The sequence below is a fragment of the Hyperoodon ampullatus genome (assembly GCF_949752795.1).
Source record: "Hyperoodon ampullatus genome assembly, chromosome: 18".
Classification (NCBI taxonomy): Eukaryota; Metazoa; Chordata; class Mammalia; order Artiodactyla; family Ziphiidae; genus Hyperoodon; species Hyperoodon ampullatus.
In genome coordinates, this window is record NC_136931.1 from 52325837 (window position 1) to 52344078 (window position 18242).

General features: G+C 40.5%; 1 long non-coding RNA gene across 1 annotated transcript in view; it reads left to right on the forward strand.

Annotated features, from left to right (window-relative positions):
- The first annotated feature begins 795 nt into the window (after nucleotides 1-795).
- Nucleotides 796-18242, forward strand: part of LOC307067067 — a 90714-nt gene continuing 73267 nt past the window's right edge. The window contains exon 1 of the long non-coding RNA XR_013811406.1: nucleotides 796-845. This is a non-coding gene — a long non-coding RNA (uncharacterized lncRNA). The remainder of the gene's footprint in view (nucleotides 846-18242) is intronic.

Genomic DNA, 18242 nt, shown 5'->3' on the forward strand with positions numbered 1-18242 from the left:
CTTTTCAAAGATTACAGTCTGATGTTCGGGTGTCTGACAAGCACATTGGCAAAGACGGCTTTACCATGCAGAATAGCATCTGCTTCTATGAAGCTACCAGGAAAGAGGGTCCCCCGAGTAGAGTTAGAACAGCTTTGCACCTGCCCACACTTTAATCCTCACAACTATCCTGAGAGGTAGGCTCTGTTGGAATCCTCAACTCGCAGATGCCTAACATAAACCAGTTACCTGACCAGTGAGTAGCACAGCCATGATTTGAACTCGGGCATTTTGGGGTTTTTTTGGTTTTTTGTTTTGTTTTTGTTTCTTAATTTGCTTTTTTTGAAGATGTGGACTATTTTTAAAGTCCTTATTGAATTTGTTACAATACTGCTTCTGTTTTATGTTTTGGTTTTTTGGCCATGAGGCATGTGGGATATTAGCTCTCTGACCAGGGATCGAACCCACACCCCCTGCACTGGAAGGCGAAGTTTTAACCACGGGACAGCCAGGGAAGTCCCCTGAACGTGGGCATTTTGGCCCCAGCCCCAAAATATATTCTGTTGCTTCCCCTGCCCCACATTTCCTGGGGTAGAACGGCTGGCCTGAGCGCTCTGAGGACCAGCTGTTGGCACTGATGGTGCTTGTCCAAGGTGAACTAGAGGCAGCAGGACCCCAGCCCACACTCTGCTCACCAGGGGTTGTGTCTGCTCAGTGGAAGGGGAACCTTCCTGTAACTTTCACAAAGATGCCAAGCAGGCTAGGGGATTCCTGCCTTTTTCTTATGACTTCATTTCCTTTCTCCAGCTCTGTCTTCTCGTGACTCTGCTCTTCCCCAGAGAAAGGAGAAAACAACCAAGTTCCAGGTGAGTTGCGTTTTCGTATCTTGTTTTGCAGTGAGTGGCCACGTCTTTTCTGATTTCTTGGAGGGTGAAAGACGATACCAAATACTTAGTATTTGTGATGTACCAGGCATTTGCCTTTTATGATGCAATTTCGTTTGTTCATGTTGTTTGTTCTCATTTTTGTTTCCAAAATAATAGTGTAGAAGTGAATTTAAAAATTTCTACATTTACTTCTTGCCTTACAAACCAGTTTTCTGACTTGAATTTTTATTTATTTATTATTGAAGTATAGTTGATATACAATATTGTGTTTCAGGTGTACAGCAAAATGACTCAGTTATACATATGTATATATCTATATTCTTTCAATTCTTTTTCGTTATAGTTTATGGCAAGATATTGAATATAGTTTCCTGTGCTATACAGTAAATCCTTGTTTAGCTATTTTATATATGATAGAGTGCATCTGTTAATCACATACTCCCAATTTATCCCTCTCCCAAACCAGGTGTTTTCAATGCTCTTCTTAAAATAGGCATTCATAACTATATTTGCAATAATAGAAAATGATTTTGAATAGTGCTTTCTTTACTTACTTTTTATAACTGCTTGATTGAGTTACAATTCACCTACTGTATAATATACCCACTTAAAGTGTAAAATTCAAAAGTTTTTAATATAAGCACAGATATGTGCAACTATCACCACAGTTAATCTTAGAACATTTTCATCACCTCAAATTAACACTGTACCTTTTAGCTACTACACCCCCTCCACCACTCGTAAAAATGGAATCATATAATATGTTGTCTTTTTATGACTGGCTATGATTTTTTATGACTATGATTTGGTGTAATGCTTTCAAGGTTTATCCATGTGTGGCGTGTATCACTACTCCATCCCTTTTTATGACTGAATAATATTCCATTTATGGATGTAGCACATTTTGCTTAATTCATTGGTTTGGATTGTTTACACCTTCTGGCTGCTATGTATAATGCTACTGTAAACCTCTGTATACAAGTTTTTGCATGCATGTGTTTTCGTTTGTCTTGGACATGTCTGCTGGGTAGAAGTAGAGTTGCTGTGTCATCTAGTAACTATGCTTATTTATTTGTTTTTGGATTTAGTGAAATGTATTTATGTGGTTTGCAATGACTTTTATATATAGTTAAGTTATTGCCGTTGTCTCAGTGTAGGAATGGTTTGCAGGAACTCTCCCTCTGCAAACTGTTAATGAATGTTGACAATGCAGAGTTTTTAAGGTTTGTCACTGAACGAGAGATCTTCAGATGCCTTGTAATCTTGCACCTCATACATGAAAGAAACTTGGTAGGGGACTTCCTGAATTTGACAACGATCTTAAAAGTTTATATTGACATTACTAAAACAAGTTGTGGAGCCAAAATAAACTTTTCATAAACTAGCAATAGGGAAAAAAAATTGAATAACTAGATTACAGAAAAGAAAAAGTACTTTTTCATTCTCTATATAGAAAATAATATAATAAAACCATTGTCATATGAAAAGGTGATCAAAGATAACCGAAGTTTTAGAAAATAAGAATATGGAAATATGGAGAGATTCATTCCTTTAGCTATTTCATCCACAGATATTTATTATTTGCCTACTTTATTGTCCAGAATGCTGCTAGGGGCTGAGAATAGAACAGCGAATAGACATAAATAGTCCCTGACATTGTAGTAACTATAAATGTTTGAGAAGCTGCCAGACTCTTTTCCAAAGTGGCTGCACCATTTTACAATCCTGCCAGCCATGTTTCCAATTTCTCCACATCTTTGCCAACACTGGTTATTACTTGATTTTTTTTTCATACTAGCTATCCTAGTGGGTGTGAAGTGGTATTTGTGGTTTTGATCTGCCTTTTACTAACAACTAATCTGCTCATTTTAAAATTGAGTTATTTGACTTTGTATTATTGAGTTGTAAGAGTACCTCATATGTTCTAGATACTAGTCCCTTATCAGATACATGATTTGCAAATATTTTCTCCCATTCTGTATGTTGTCTTTCCATTTTCTTCATAATGTCTTTTGCACAAAAATGTTTAATTTTGATGAAATCCAAGGTACCCTTTTTCGTTGTTGCTCATGTTCTAAGAATCCATTCCCAAATCCGAGGTCATGCATATTCACCTGTTTTCTTTGGAAATATTTCTAGCTTTAACTCTCACATGTAGGTCTTAGGTCAGTTTTGAGCTAATTTTGTATAAAATCGGAAATAAGTATCTAGTTTCATTCTTTTACACATGGCTATCTAGTTGGGCAGCACTCTTTGTTGAAAAGATTTTTCTTTCCCCATTGAATGATTGTGGCGCCCTTGTTTGAAAACCAGTTGACTACAGACACAAGGCTTTCTCTCTGGACTCTGAATTCCATCCCATTGATCTATATATCCATCCTTATGCCAGTACCACGTTATCCTGACTGCTGTTGCTTTGAAGTTTTGATCAGAAAGTGTGAGTCTTCTAACCTTCAAACATCTTATGTTGATGCATTTCAAAGTGAGTTGAAGATATTTCCTCCCAGGTATTTCAGTATCCATATCATTAACAAGAGTTCAATATTTGTGGATGAATATTTTTTCTTTTGAGGTAAAACTTACATCAAAATGCACATATCTTAAGTGAACTATTCAGTGAGTTCCAAAATCTGAATATGTGTGCAATTAATTGAGCCCCTAGCAGGATAAAGAATTATCCCAGGGAGTTTGTAATGCCCCTTTCCAGGCTCTTCCCTCATTCTCCTCTCCTGCATAACCGGACTAAACACTGTTCTGATGTATTATTCATCATACAGTAGATTTGCCTATTCTGGTTTTTTGCTGTTGTAGTTAGATGTGATATCTCTTTGATTTCGTTGTTATTTTCTGTCTCTTAGGTCTCCCTTTTTCATTTTACTACAGTTTGCGAACAGTAAAGTTGAAAAATCTGTTGGATTGACCCTTTTGTCACTATAAAATGTCCTTCTCTGTGTCTTGTAACAATTTTTGTCAAAGCCAGTGTTTTCTTTTTTTTTTTAATTAATTAATTTGGCTGCATTGGGTCCTTGCTGTGCACGGGCTTTCTCTAGTTGCGGCAAGCGGGGGCTACCCTTCGTTGAGGTGTGCGGGCTTGTCATTGTGGTGGCTTCTCTTATTGAAGAGCACAGGCTCTAGGCACATGGGCTTCAGTAGTTGTGGCACACGGGCTCAATAGTTGTGGCTCACGGGCTCTAGAGCACAGGCCCAGTAGTTGTGGTGCACGGGCTTAGTTGCTCAGTGGCATGTGGGATCTTCCCGGACCAGGGCTCGAACCCGAGTCCACTGCATTGACAGGCGGATTCTTAACCACTGCACCACGAGGGAAGTCCCCCAACTCAATTTTAATTTTCCTTTCACACTTCAAAAGACACAAGTAGGCTGAAGGTGAAAGGATGGGAAAAGACATTATGCAAACAGTAACTGAGAGCTGGAGTGTTCATTACTAATATCAGAAAACAGTGACTTTGGGACTTCCCTGGTGGTGTAGTGGTTAAGAATCCACCTGCCAATGCAGGGTACACGGGTTTGAGCCCTGGTCCGGGAAGACCCCACATGCCACAGAGCAACTAAGCCCGTGCACCACAACTACTGAGCCTGCGCTCTAGAGCCCGTGAGCCACAACTACTGAAGCCTGTGAGCCTAGAGCTCATGCTCCACAACAAGAGAAGCCACTGCAATGAGAAGCCCATGAACCGCAACAAGGAGTAGCCCCCACTCACCTCAACTAGAGAAAGCCTGCGTACAGCAACGAAGACCCAATGCAGCCAGGAAAAAAAAAAAAAATGAAGTTGGTATTGCTAAGAGCACTCGCTAAAATAGAGCCAGGAGGCCATTGAGGAAGTGACATAAGTCATAAGCACATCTCAGCCTGGTTGGAATCTGACCTTTTGATCTGATGCAGCTATCTAGAACCTCTGCCAGAAATTCATGCCTGTCGACTTACCAATGCTTACACTAAAAAAAAACCCTCATGATTGCTAGGAACAAATATTTTCCGGCTCACGTCAGAATCCACTGCAGTTCTCACCCAGCAACTTTTTTTCTCCATTTTTTTTTAAAACTGAAGTATAGTTGATTTACAAAGTTGTGTTAGTTTCTGCTGTACAGCAAAGTGAATCAGCTATGCATATATATATATACATTCTTTTTCATATTCTTTTCCATTATGGTTTATCATAGGATATTGAAAATAGTTCTCTGTGCTATCCAGTAGGACCTTGTTGCTTATACATTCTGTATATAATCGTTTGCATTTGCTAATCCCAAACTCCCAGTCTTTCCTTCCCTCAACCACGTCCCCCTTGGCAACCACAAGTCTGTTCTCTATGTCTTTGAGTCTGTTTCTGTTTTGTAGATTAGTTCATTTGTGTCATATTTTAGATTCCACATAGAAGTGATATCATATGGTATTTGTCTTTCTCTTTCTGACTTACTTCACTTAGTATGATCATCTCTACTTGCATCCATATTGCTGCAAGTCTCCCAGCAACTTTTAACAACCTTCGTAGCTTTTTGTCTTTATAAGCCCATGACTCTTTCTCTTCCTTGGAACACTCTTTTATGGTTGCCTGAATCTACGTCTCCCTCATTGCAGTTCTTAAAGACCCCAAATAAACTCTTTACTTATTTGCAGATTCCTGCATTATTATTATTATTATTATTTTTGCGAAATGCGGGCCTCTCACTGTTGTGGCCTCTCCCGCTGTGGAGCACAGGCTCCGGACGTGCAGGCTCAGCGGCCATGGCTCACGGGCTCAGTCGCTCCGCGGCATGTGGGATCTTCCTGGGGCACGAACCCACGTCCCCCGCATCAGCAGGCAGACTCTCAACCACTGCGCCACCAGGGAAGCCCCCTGCATTATTTTTTGGTTGACAGGAGCACCTAAGGGACATCTCACTCCTCAGCTTTTCCTTTTAAGCTTTGTGATTGGTTCATTATCTGCCCCAGCTGAACTGCCTCAGACCAGCATGATGTGAAAACATTGCACGGGGTGGGCCTTCCAGGGAATCAATCAATTGACCCAATAATAATTCTTTGGGAAGGAGGCTTTGAAAGAGCCCTAGGTCTACTCTGCTTCCTCCAGTAATGGCAATGCAGCCTCTCAGCTTCCAAGGCTACTGCTGAGCTGGGAAGTGGGAGATGGACCTAAGCTAAGTTAAAACCGCAGACCTTGCTCTTCTTACCGAGATTCGGCTGTTTTTTTCTTGACTAAAGACACCTGCGCTGCTGCAAGCCTTTGGTTAATTTCCAGAGTTCTGGGGAAAAAGTCAATTCTGTATCTGCCAATTTTTTCATTACTTTTACGTAGAGTGAACTTTCAGAGGTCCTTAACTCTAACATGATTGCCGAATGTTTCTGAATAAGTATTTTCGTGGATTTATCTTTTCATTTGTCCTAGGTCAACACCCAGGAGGGTAATCACTGGGCCACGGGAGAGATAGTATATTAAGGTTTTTTAAAAACGGCCAGGGCTTCCCTGGTGGCACAGTGGTGGAGAGTCCACCTGCCGATGCAGGGGACATGGGTTCGAGCCCCGGTCTGGGAAGAAGCGGCTGGGCCCGTGAGCCATGGCCGCTGAGCCTGTGCATCCTGAGCCTGTGCTCTGCAGCGGGAGAGGCCACAAGAGTGAGAGGCCCGAGTACCGGAAAAAAAAAAAAAAACAAAAACGGCCATACCTTTTCCCCCCCGAAGTTGTACCACTTACAATACAAACATTTGAGATTTCCAGATGATTCATATCTTTATAATGTCACATGAACTGAATCATACAATTGAAATGTCATAATTGAATTATACTTTCAAGTATGATTTACTACATTTAACATAAATGATATTCATCAATGTTTTATTAATATTCATTCCTCTTAAAATTCTATTCCATAGTATGGTATGGATTTATCTCAATTTGTTTATTAACCAGCTGATGGAGCTTTCAGTTGGCACTTATGAATAAAGCTGCTATAAACATTGCATACAGATTTTTGGATGTGTGTTTTTATTTCTTTTGGGTAACTACCTAGGAGTGAGATTGCTGGGGTTTAGGGTACTTTTTAGTCAACTTGATAATAAACTGTCCTCCCTCCCTCCCTCCCTCCCTCCCTTCCAATTTGATCCATTCTAACAGGTGTGTAGTAGTGTACTCCTGTGGTTTTAATTTGCATTTCCTTATTGACAAATGATGTTGAGCCCATTCATGTGCTTATTGGCCATTCCTGTGTCTTTTGAAAATGTTCAAATATTTTTTCCATTAAAAAAAATGGATTATTTGTCTTCCTTGAATTGCAAGAGTTCCCTGTATATTCTGGGCACAAGTCCTTCATCAGATTTATGTCTTATAAATATTTTCTCTCATTATGCATCTTAACTGTTAAACTTTGAAACAGTATCTTTCATGAAATAGAATTTATCAAGCTTATTGAGTGTCTTTTGATTTCATCCTTTCTGTGTCCAATATAAGAAATCTGACTAACCCGTGTTCATAAAGGTTTTCTTCTATGTTATAAGCTTTATAGCTCCCATTTTACATGTAGGTCTGTGATACATTCTGAGTAAATTTGTGAATATGGTACAAAGGATCAAGGCTCATATATTTTGACATAAGGTTGTTCAATTATTCCAGTGCCATTTGTTGAAAAACAACTTTCTCCATTGAATTATCTTGGTACTTTTGTCAAAAATTAACTGAGAGTATATGTGATACTAGTTATGGATTTTCTACTCTGTTTCATTGAGCTATATGTCTATTTCCATCCTAATATCAACCTATCTTGATTGCCATAGCTTTAGAGTAAGTCCTGAAATTAAGCAGTGTGTCTTCTAATTTTCTATTAAAAAATTGTTAGATGTTCTAAATCCTATGATTTTTCCATATAAATTTTCATTTATTTTAAAAATATTTTATTTTTATTTATTTTTGGCTGCGTTGGGTATTCGTGGCTGCATGGGGGCTTTTCTCTAGTTGCGGCAAGCGGGGGCTACTCTTTGTTGTGGTGCGCAGACTTCTGATTGCGGTGGCTTCTCTTGTTGCGGCGCACGGGCTCTAGGCGCGCGGGCTTCAGTAGTTGTGGCACACGGGCTCGGTAGTTGTGGCTCACAGGCTCTAGAGCACAGGCTCAATAGTTGTGGCACATGGGCTCAGTTGCTGTGTGGCATGTGGGATTTTCTTGGACCAGGGCTTGAACCCGTGTCCCCTGCATTGGCAGGTGGATTCTTATCCACTGTGCCACCATGGAAGCCCTATTTATTTAGTAAATGATGTGGTCTTTTCTATAAATGGGCCACCCAACATTGCCCCCTACATAGCTTGGGCTTGTGTGTTTATGAATCAACAATCAACGGCCCTTTTTTGCAGGGCCACACCTCACGGCATGTGAGATCTTAGTTCCCTGAACAGGGATGGAACTGGTGCCCCCTGCAGTAGAAGGGCAGGGTCTTAACCACTGGACCACCAGGGAGGTCCCAATTTTTCCATGTAAATTCTAGAATCCACTTGTCAATATCTACAGGAAAGCCTGAGGAGATTTTGAAGGTGACTGTGTCCCAGCTATAGATCAATCTAGGGAGAATTGACATTCTAACAATCTGTCTTATCCAAGAAAAATGACATCTCTCCATTTACGTAGGTCTAGTCTTCTTTAAGTTCTGTTAGTGTATTACATAGGATACAAAGCATAGTCTTCTGTCATATTCCACCTATAGGAGGGGGTGACCTCCCCTATCCTCCATCACCTGCCAGATCCCTTGGCTGCCTTGGGATAAACTGAGTGAACAGCAGTGGGAGATGGCGGACTACGTGAGGGTGCTGCCACCACCCATGTGATGGAGCTCAGGGGAATGCTGCTGCTTTCCATCCCTTAACCAGGAAGTCCCTGATGAAGGATGGGACCCAAGCATCAACTCCCTTGGTCAAACTTCAGGCAGTCTTCTCAGTGCTGGATGCCCTGGCCAACAAATGGAACCATCTTCACATTTATCAAACTGTTGGACCACTGCCTAAAAATTGTTTGCACTAGGGTAAAGGACTCTGTGAATCTCTTGCCTTACAGATGCCCAGGACATAACTAGAATCACACGTGTCTCTACATACAATAAAGCCATGATACAAGGCCTTGCCAGGGTACTCCTTCAGAATTATAAAACTTGCTGATAGTAATGAAGACACATATTTCACTTTCCAAAATACACATTGCTAGCTCTTGGAAAAGGCATTCAATGGAACTCATGTTCCTGATGGGTCCCAGATAGCCCATTTAATTAAAAGACAGAAAGGTCATCTCAGACAACTCCTTTTCAAATTCCAGTTCAGCAAATGGATTCATAAATGGGTCTCTGACTTGTCCCAGACCTTACTTTATCTTAATTCAGAGCTCCTTGGCTGATTCACAGCAACATTAAAAACCTTTCTCAGCGCCCTTTTCCATATTTAAAGTGGGTTATGGGGACTTCCCTGGCAGTCCAGTAGTTAAGACTCTACGCTCCCACTGCAGGGGGCATGGGTTCAATCTGTGGTCTGGGAACTAAGATCCTACATGCCGTGTGGTGTGGCAAAAAAAAAAAAAAGGGGGGGTTATGTCTGACCTCCATGTATATAAAGACTCATTATATATGAGGCCCTTTAATAATATCACCCCTGTCTTTATAAATGTTTTATCTTGTCCCCCCACCCAATAAGGGCTGGAAACCAGCTTGAGGGTGCATACTCTCCTGGGACCCATTTGAGCCTAAAATTCCACCACCCCAAAACTTTGCTAAATGTTCCGGTTATAAGGGGTTGATAATTTGTGTTCTCCCTTTGATCCTCTTCAGGAAGTTAAATTAGTATCCAGGGCCATCCCCACAGACAGAGTGGACTACCAAAAAAGGGAGATAGAAACTCCACTTAGTATATTTTAAAAAAAATCATGTTTGGACATCATTTACTCAACACTGTATTAATTTACTGTGGCTGTCATTAACAAAATACCATAAACCGGGTGGCTTAAACAACAGATTTATCTTACCCCAGTTCTGGGTGCTGGAAGTCCAAGGTCAAGGTATCGGCAGGCCTGTCTTCTTCTGGGATGTCTCCCTCTGCCTTGCAGATGGCCCCTTCTTGCTCTGTCCTCACATGACCTTTTCCTTGTGTGATGCATACCTGGTGTCTCTGTGTGTCTAAATTTCCTCCCCTTATAAGGATACCAGTCATATTGTATTCAGACCCCACCCCCCACCAAAGACCTCATTTAACATAGTCACCTCTTTAAGGACCTTCTCTCCAAAGAGGGTTACATTCTGAGGTACTGGATGTTAGGACTTCAACATACGAATTTGTTGGGAAGAGGGTGAACACAATTACACCCATAACAACACCATATCAGATAATGATGAAGCCAGACAAACATTCCTTGATCGTTATATGTGCCAAGGAAACTCAACATCATACGACAAAGCCTCTCAAGTGCAGCTGCACACCCTACTGTTGACTGTTGGTCTGGTTACTGTGGGTTTCGGGGCTTTCATTGGTATGCAGTCAAGAGACTCAAACCTTCCAAGGAAGCCATTGTTTCAACCACACATGACAAATGCTGAGGCCTGCATGCCATCACGTTTTGGTGATACAGGCCCTATGATCCAAAGACCTTGCCAGCTTGCCTACCACCAACAAACCCTTAGCCTTTGAGGCCAAGGGACCACAGTAACTCGTCAAATTAGAGGACCTGCCTACAGGCTAATGCTGGATACTTCAATTGGCAAATGACCTGACACCCTATTCACATATCTTTGACCAGAGATGTATTATGGCCACAGGCGTTAGTTTCTGCAAAAATCCCCCTGTCAATGATGTGTTAATGACATACACTCAAATCAGGCCATATGGTTTAAAACCTATTTGCAACAGAAATAGTTTGCACACAAACCTCCTCCTCAGTTACACACAAACATCACGAATCTTTACATATACTTTACCAAACTATCAGTTCATCTCCTCCAAGAGCACAACTGTCATACCTACCACCTTGACCCAAGAAACACACCAAGATGTTAATTGTCTATAGTTTTTCAATGGCAATTTTTTCCTGATCTGTTGGCCTTACTGTACTTCAACTTTTCTATTAACATGCTGTATTTTAAAACATGATCATGTCATCTGTAAGTAGTTTTCTTTCTTTCCAATTTGTACACCTATTAGTTTTTGCACTAACTTGGACCTTCAGTCCAATATTGAATACAAGTAGTGAGATTGGACATCGTAAAAGCCTTCATTCTTTCAGTATTAAATAAGATGCTAGCTGTAGCGTTCTTATAGATATCATTTATTTTTTTATGTGTTTATTTTATTTCATTAAAAGAATGTTTTTATTTTTTTAATAAAAAATATATAATGCTATATATTTAAGGTCTACTGCATGATGTTTTTTTTCAGTTTTTTTTTTATTAGTTTCTGCTTTATAACAAAGTGAATCAGTCATACATACACATCCGTTCCCACATCCCCTCTCTCATGCATCTCCCTCCCTCCCACCCTCCCCATCCCACCCCTCCAGGCGGTCACAAAGCACCGAGCTGATCTCCCCGTGCCCCGCGGCCGCCCCCCACTATCCATCTACCCCACGTCCGGTAGTGCATACACGTCCACGCCCCTCCCCCGCCCCGTCACAGCCCACCCCTCCCCCTCCCCATATCCCCAAGTCCATTTATCAGTTTGAGGACGTTGCCTTTCTATTTGTAGTTTATTGAGAGTGTTAATCATGAATGGTTGTTCAGTTTTGTCAAATACTTTTCGTATAGCTATTGAAATGGCCATGTGGTCATTTTTTTAAGTCTCTTATTAACATGGTGAATTACTTTAAACAGAGAAATGGTTACTAAATTTCTTTTTAATTAATTAATTTTATTTCTGGCTGTGTTGGTCTTTGTTGCTGCACACAGGCTTCTCTAGATGCAGCGAGCCGAGACTATTCTTCCTTGTGGTGCATGGGCTTCTCATTGCGGTGGCTTCTCTTGTTGCAGAGCACAGGCTCTAGGTGTGCAGGCTTCAGTAGTTGGAGCGTGTGGCCTCAGTAGTTGTGGCTCGTGAGCTCTAGAGCACAGGCTCAGTAGTTGTGGTGCACGGGCTTAGTTGCTCCACAGCATGTGGGATCTTCCTGGACCAGGGATTGAACCCGTGTCCCCTGCATTGGTAGACAGATTCTTAACCACGGTGCCACCAGGGAAGTCCCTGTATGATCTTTTTAATGTGTTGTTGGGTTCAGTTTGCTAGTATTTTGTTGAGGATTTTTTGTGTCTATGTTCATCAGTGATATTGGTCTGTAATTTTCTTTCTTTGTGATATTTTTGTCTGGTTTTTGTATCAGGGTGATGGTGGCCTCGTAGAATGAGTTTGGGAGTGTTCAACCCTCTACACTTTTTTGCAAGAGTTTGAGAAAGATAGGTGTTAACTCTTCTCTAAATGTTTGATAGAATTCACCTGTGAAGCCATCTGGTCCTGGACTTTTGTTTGTTGGAAGATTTTTAATTACAGTTTCAATTTCATTGGTCTGTTTATATTTTCTAATTCTTCCTGGTTCAGTCTTGGAAAATTGTACCTTTCCAAGAATTTGTCCATTTCTTCCAGGTTGTCCATTGTATTGGCATATAGTTGCTTCTAGTATTCTCTTATGATCCTTTGTATTTCTGCGGTGTCAGTTGTAATTTCTCCTTTGTCATTTCTAATTTTATTGATTTGAGTCTTCTTTTTTTTTTCTTAAGAGTCTGGCTAAAGGTTTATCAATTTTGTTTATCCCCTCAAAGAACCAACTTTTAGTTTTATTGATCTTTGTTATTGTTTTCTTCTTTTCTATTTCATTATTTCTGCTCTGATCTTCATGATTTCTTTCCTTCTACTAATTTTGGGTTTTCTTTGTTCTTTTTCTAGTTGTTTTAGTGTAAGGTTAGATTGAGATTTTTCTTGTTTCTTAGGGTGAGATTGAATTGCTGTAAACTTCCCTCTTAGAACTGCTTTTGCTGTGTCCCATAGGTTTTGGATCATCATGTTTTCATTGTCATTTGTTTCTAGGTATTTTCTTTTAATTTTCTTCTTTGATTTCCTCACTGATCTCTTGGTTATTTAGCAGAGCACTGTTTAGCCTCCATGTGTTTGCGCTTTTTACAGTTTTTTGCTTGTGATTGATTTCTAATCTCATAGTGTTGTGGTTGGAAAAGATGTTAGATATGATTTCAATTTTCTTAAATTTTCCGAGGCTTGATTTGTGACCCAAGATGCGATCTATCCTGGAGGATGTTCCATATGCACTTGAAAAGAAAATGTATTCTTCCACTTTCAGGTGGAATGTCCTATAAATATCAATTAAGTCTCTCTGGTCTATTGTGTCATTTAAAGCTTGTGTTTCCTTATTTATTTTCATTTTGGATGATCTGTCCATTGGTGAAAGTGGGGTGTTAAAGTCCCCTACTATGATTGTGATACTGTCGATTTCCCCTTTATGGCTGTTAGCATTTGCCTTATGTATTGAGGTGCTCCTATGTTGGGTGCATAAATATTTATAATGTTTATGTTTTCTTCTTGGATTGATCCCTTGATCATTATGTAGTTTCCTTCCTTATCTCTTGTAACAGTCTCTATTTTATTTTATTTTTATTATTATTTTTTGCAGTATGTGGGCCTCTCACTGTTGTAGCCTCTCCCGTTGCGGAGCACAGCCTCCGGACGCACAGGCTCAGCGGCCATGGCTCACTGGCCCAGCTGCTCCACGTCATGTGGGATCTTCCCAGACCAGGTCACGAACCCGTGTCCCCTGCATTGACAGGGGGTCTCTCAAACACTGCACCACCAGGGAAGCCCTAACAGTCTTTATTTTTAAGTCCATTTTATCTGATACAAGTATTGCTACTCCAGTTTTCTTGTGACTTTCATTTGCATAGAATATATTTTTCCATCCCCTCACTTTCAGTCTGTATGTGTCCCTAGGTCTGAAGTGGGTCTCTTGTAGACAGCATATATACAGGTCTTGTTTTTGTATCCATTCAGCCATACTGTGTCATTTGGGTGAAGCATTTAATCCATTTACATTCAAGAAGATTATTGATAATGTATGTTCTTGTTACCATTTTCTTAATTGATTTGGGTTTGTTTTTGTGGGTCTTTTTCTTCTCTTGTGTTTCCCACCTAGAGAAGTTCCTTTAGCGTTTGTTGTATAGCTGGTTTGGTGGTGCTGAATTCTCTTAGCTTTTGCTTGTCTGTAAAGCTTTTGATTTCTCTGTCAAATCTGAATGAGATCCTTGCTGGGTAGAGAAATCTTGGTTGTAGGTTTTTCCCTTTCATCACTTTAAGTATATCCTGCCACTCCCTTCTGGCCTGCAGAGTTTCTGCTGAAAAATCAGCTGATAACCTTGTGGGGATTCCCTTGTATGTTATTTGTTGATTTTTCCCTTGCTGCTTTGAATATTTTTTTCTTTGAATTTAATTTTTGTTAGTTTGATTGATATGTGTCTTGGTGTGTTTCTCCTAGGGTTTATCCTGTATGGGACTCTCTGTGCTTCCTGGACTTGGGTGGTTATTTCCTTTCCCATGTTAGGGAAGTTTTTGACTATAATTTCTTCAAATATTTTCTCAGTCCCTTTCTTTTTCTCTTCTTCTGGGACCCCTATAATTCGAATGTTGGTGCATTTATTGTTGTCCCAGATGTCTCTGAGATGGTCCTCAATTCTTTTCATTCTTTTTTTTTTATTCTACTCCTTGGCAGTAATTTCCACCATTCTATCTTTCAGCTCATTTATTTGTTCTTCTGCCTCAGGTATTCTACTATTGATTCCTTCTAGTGTATTTTTCATTTCAATTATTGTGTTGTTTATCACTGTTTCTTTGCTCTTTAGTTCTTCTAGGTCTTTGTTAAACATGTCTTGAGTTTCTCGATCGGTGCCTCCATTCTATTTCCGAGATTTTGGATCATCTTTACTATCATTACTCTGAATTCTTTTTCAGGTAGGTTGCCTATTTCCTCTTCATTTATTTGGTCTTGTAGGTTTTTACCTTGCTCCTTCATCTGTAACATATATATATATTTTTTGATATGTGGGCCTCTCACTGTTTTGGCCTCTCCCATTGTGGAGCACAGGTTCCAGACGTGCAGGCTCAGCGGCCATGGCTCAAGGGCCCAGCCACTCCACGGCATGTGGGATCTTCCCGGACCAGGGCACGAACCCGTGTCCCCTGCATTGGCAGGCAGACTCTCAACCACTGCACCACCAGGGAAGCCCTGTAACATATTTTTTTTGTCTCATTTTTTTGATGGGTGGGGCTGTATTCCTGTCTTACTTGTTGTATGGCCTGAGGCGTCCAGCACTGGAATTTGCAGGCAGTTGTGTAGAGTCAAGTCTTGGTGCCGAGATGAGGACCTCAGGGAGACCTCACTCCAATTAACATTCCCTGGGGTCTGAGGTTCTCTGTTGGTCCAGCGGCTTGGACTTGGTGCTCCCACCACAGGAGCTCAGGCCTGACCCCCCAGCCTGGGAACCAAGATCCTGCCAGCCGTGTGGCACAGCAAAAGAAAAGAAAGAAAAAGGAGCAGTCCAATAACAAAGAATAAGAAATAAAATTAGAAAATTAAAAATGTATTAGGAAAAATAAAAATACAAGTGAAACAACTACAACAAGGTAAAACAGAGCCATAACAGAAAAAAGAAAGAAAAAAACGGGGGGATGGAATGAGCCAAAAGGAGCAGAAAAATAACAAAGTATAAAGAATGAAATAAAATTAGAAAAATAAAAATTTATTAGAAAAAATAAATGAAACAACAACAAGGTAAAACAACCACAACGTAAAAGAAAAAATGGCTGGAAAAGGCCTTGGCTGTGGGGTGGGGTGGAGTTTACACAGGGCTTAGGAGGGGGCGTGGCTTAGGGCAGGGGCGGGGCTTAGGCTCAGGACCTCTGTGGCCAGGAAAGGCAGCACGGCCATGGGGGGCATCAGGAGTGTGGAGTTTAGAGGTAAGGCCCTGGGTGGGGTGTGGGGGCAGGGCTTAGGTTCATCACAGCCAGTGGGAGCCTCAGAGGGCAGAGGATTTGCCTGGGACCTCAGCAGGCTCCCGGGGCCCAAGTGGGCAGGGTAAACACTGGCCATGTTCCCTTCCCATCCTCTGCTCTCCCGAGGGTCTCCCCTGTCCCAGTTGATCCCCTAACCATGGGTGGACCCCTCTAGGCGTGGGAACCCCTCCACTCCCCCAGCCATCCCTCAGGGGCGCCACTCCTGTCCTGCCTCCACTCCTCTCCCTTCCTCCCTGTCATGTCCTACGTGGCTCCTCGGGGGTTCCTCCCATCCCCTTAGGTGTACATGGTCCCCCACCAGTGCCAAGTAGGTGCCCTAGTTGTGCAGGGATGAAAACTCCACGTCCTCCTAGTCTGCCGTCTTGACTCCGTCCCCTCTGTAGACTTTTTAGTGATGGCCGTTCTGACCCATGTGAGGTGGTACCTCATTGTAGTTTTGATTTGCATTTCTCTAATAATTACTGATGTTGAGCATATTTTCATGTGCCTACTGTCCATCTGTATGTCTTCTTTGGAGAAATGTCTATTAAGGTCTTCTGCTCATTTTTCAATTGGGTTGTTTGTTTTTTTTGTTGTTGACTTGTGTGAGCTGTTTATATATTTTGGAGAGTAAGCCCTTGTCAGTCACATCATTTGCAAATATTTTCTCCCATTCCATAGGTAGTCTTTTTTTTTTATGGTTTCCTTTGCTATGTAAAAGCTTGTAAGTTTGATTAGGTCCCATTTGTTTATTTTTGTTTTTATTTCTATTGCCTTGGAAGACTGACCTAAGAAAACATTGGTACAATTTATGTCAGAGAAAGTTTTCCCTACGTTCTCTTCTAGGAATTTTATGGTGTCATGTCTTATGTTTAAGTCCTTATTGCTGCATGTATTTTGAAGCACTCTTATTAGATGTATACAAATTTGCAATTGTCATGTCTTCTTGATAAAGTTACCCCTTTATCATTGTGTAATACCTTTATTTATACCTGTTAATATTTCTTGCTCTAAAGTCTACTCTGATAATAATATGGACACACTAGCTTTTTTGGACTAACATTTGCATGACATGTCTCTTTCTATTCTTTTATTTTTCTTATCTGTATCTTTATATTAAAAAATAGGTTTTTGTATACAACATACAGTTGGGGCTTGCTTTGTTTTTAAATACAGTATTAGAATCTTTGCCTTTTAATTGGGTGTTTAGATCTTTTACACTTAATATGACTATTTACATGTTTGGATTTAAATCTAGCATCTTCCTACCTGCTTTATATTTCATGTGTTCTTCTTTCCTTTTTTCCTGTTTTCTGTTGGCTTGAGTATTTTTATGTTTCCATTTTATCGCTATTATTGACTTATTAGTTATACCCCCCCTTGTTTTGCTTTTATACTTTTTTTTTTACAATACACAGTTTGCAACATTATAATATACCTTAAAGCAATACTGTACTGCTTAAAATACAATGTCAGATCATTACAACTGTACACTTCTAGTTTCTGCCTTGTCTTTTGTGTTATCATTATACATTTTACCCTACATATGTAGTAAATTTCAAAAAATATTATGCTTCAAATAGTCAATTTGTTTCTTCAAAGTTTACTTAAAAATTATCATACAATAAAAATGGTGTTTAATTCTGTGAATTTTAACACATGTATAGATTTGTGTAGCCATCATTGTACTTCAGGATACAAAATGGTTCCTTCACACCAAAAACTTCGTTATGATATCTCCTTATTGCCACTCCTTACCACACTGATAACCCCTCAAAACCAATGATATGCTATCACCAAGGTATTATTTTTTTATTATATTTATTTATTTTTGGATGTGTTGGGTCTTCATTGCTGCGTGCAGGCTTTCTCTAGTTGAGGCAAGTGTGGGCTACTCTTCATTGTGGTGCATGGGCTTCTCATTGCAGTGGCTTCTCTTGTTGTGGAGCAAGGGCTCTAGGCGTGTGGACTTCAGTAGTTGTGGCATATGGGCTCAGCAGTTGTGGCTTGTGGGCTCTAGAGAGCAGGCTCAGTAGTTGTGGCGCACGGGCTTAGTTGGTCTGCGGCATGTGGGATCTTCCCAGACCAGGGCTCGAACCCGTGTCCCGTGCATTGGCAGGTGGATTCTTAGCCACTGCACCACCAGAGAAGCCTGGTATTGCTTTTTAGAGAATGCCATGTAAATGAAATCATATAGTACTTAGCACTATGTGACTGGGTTCTTTCATTTAATATACTGTCTTTAAGATTCATCAGAGTTGTTGTATATATTAATGGTTGGTTCCTTTTTATTGCTGAGTGGTATTCCATTGTGTGGATGTACTGCAGTTTATTAATCCATCCTCCCATTGAAGGGCATTTGGGTTATTTCCAC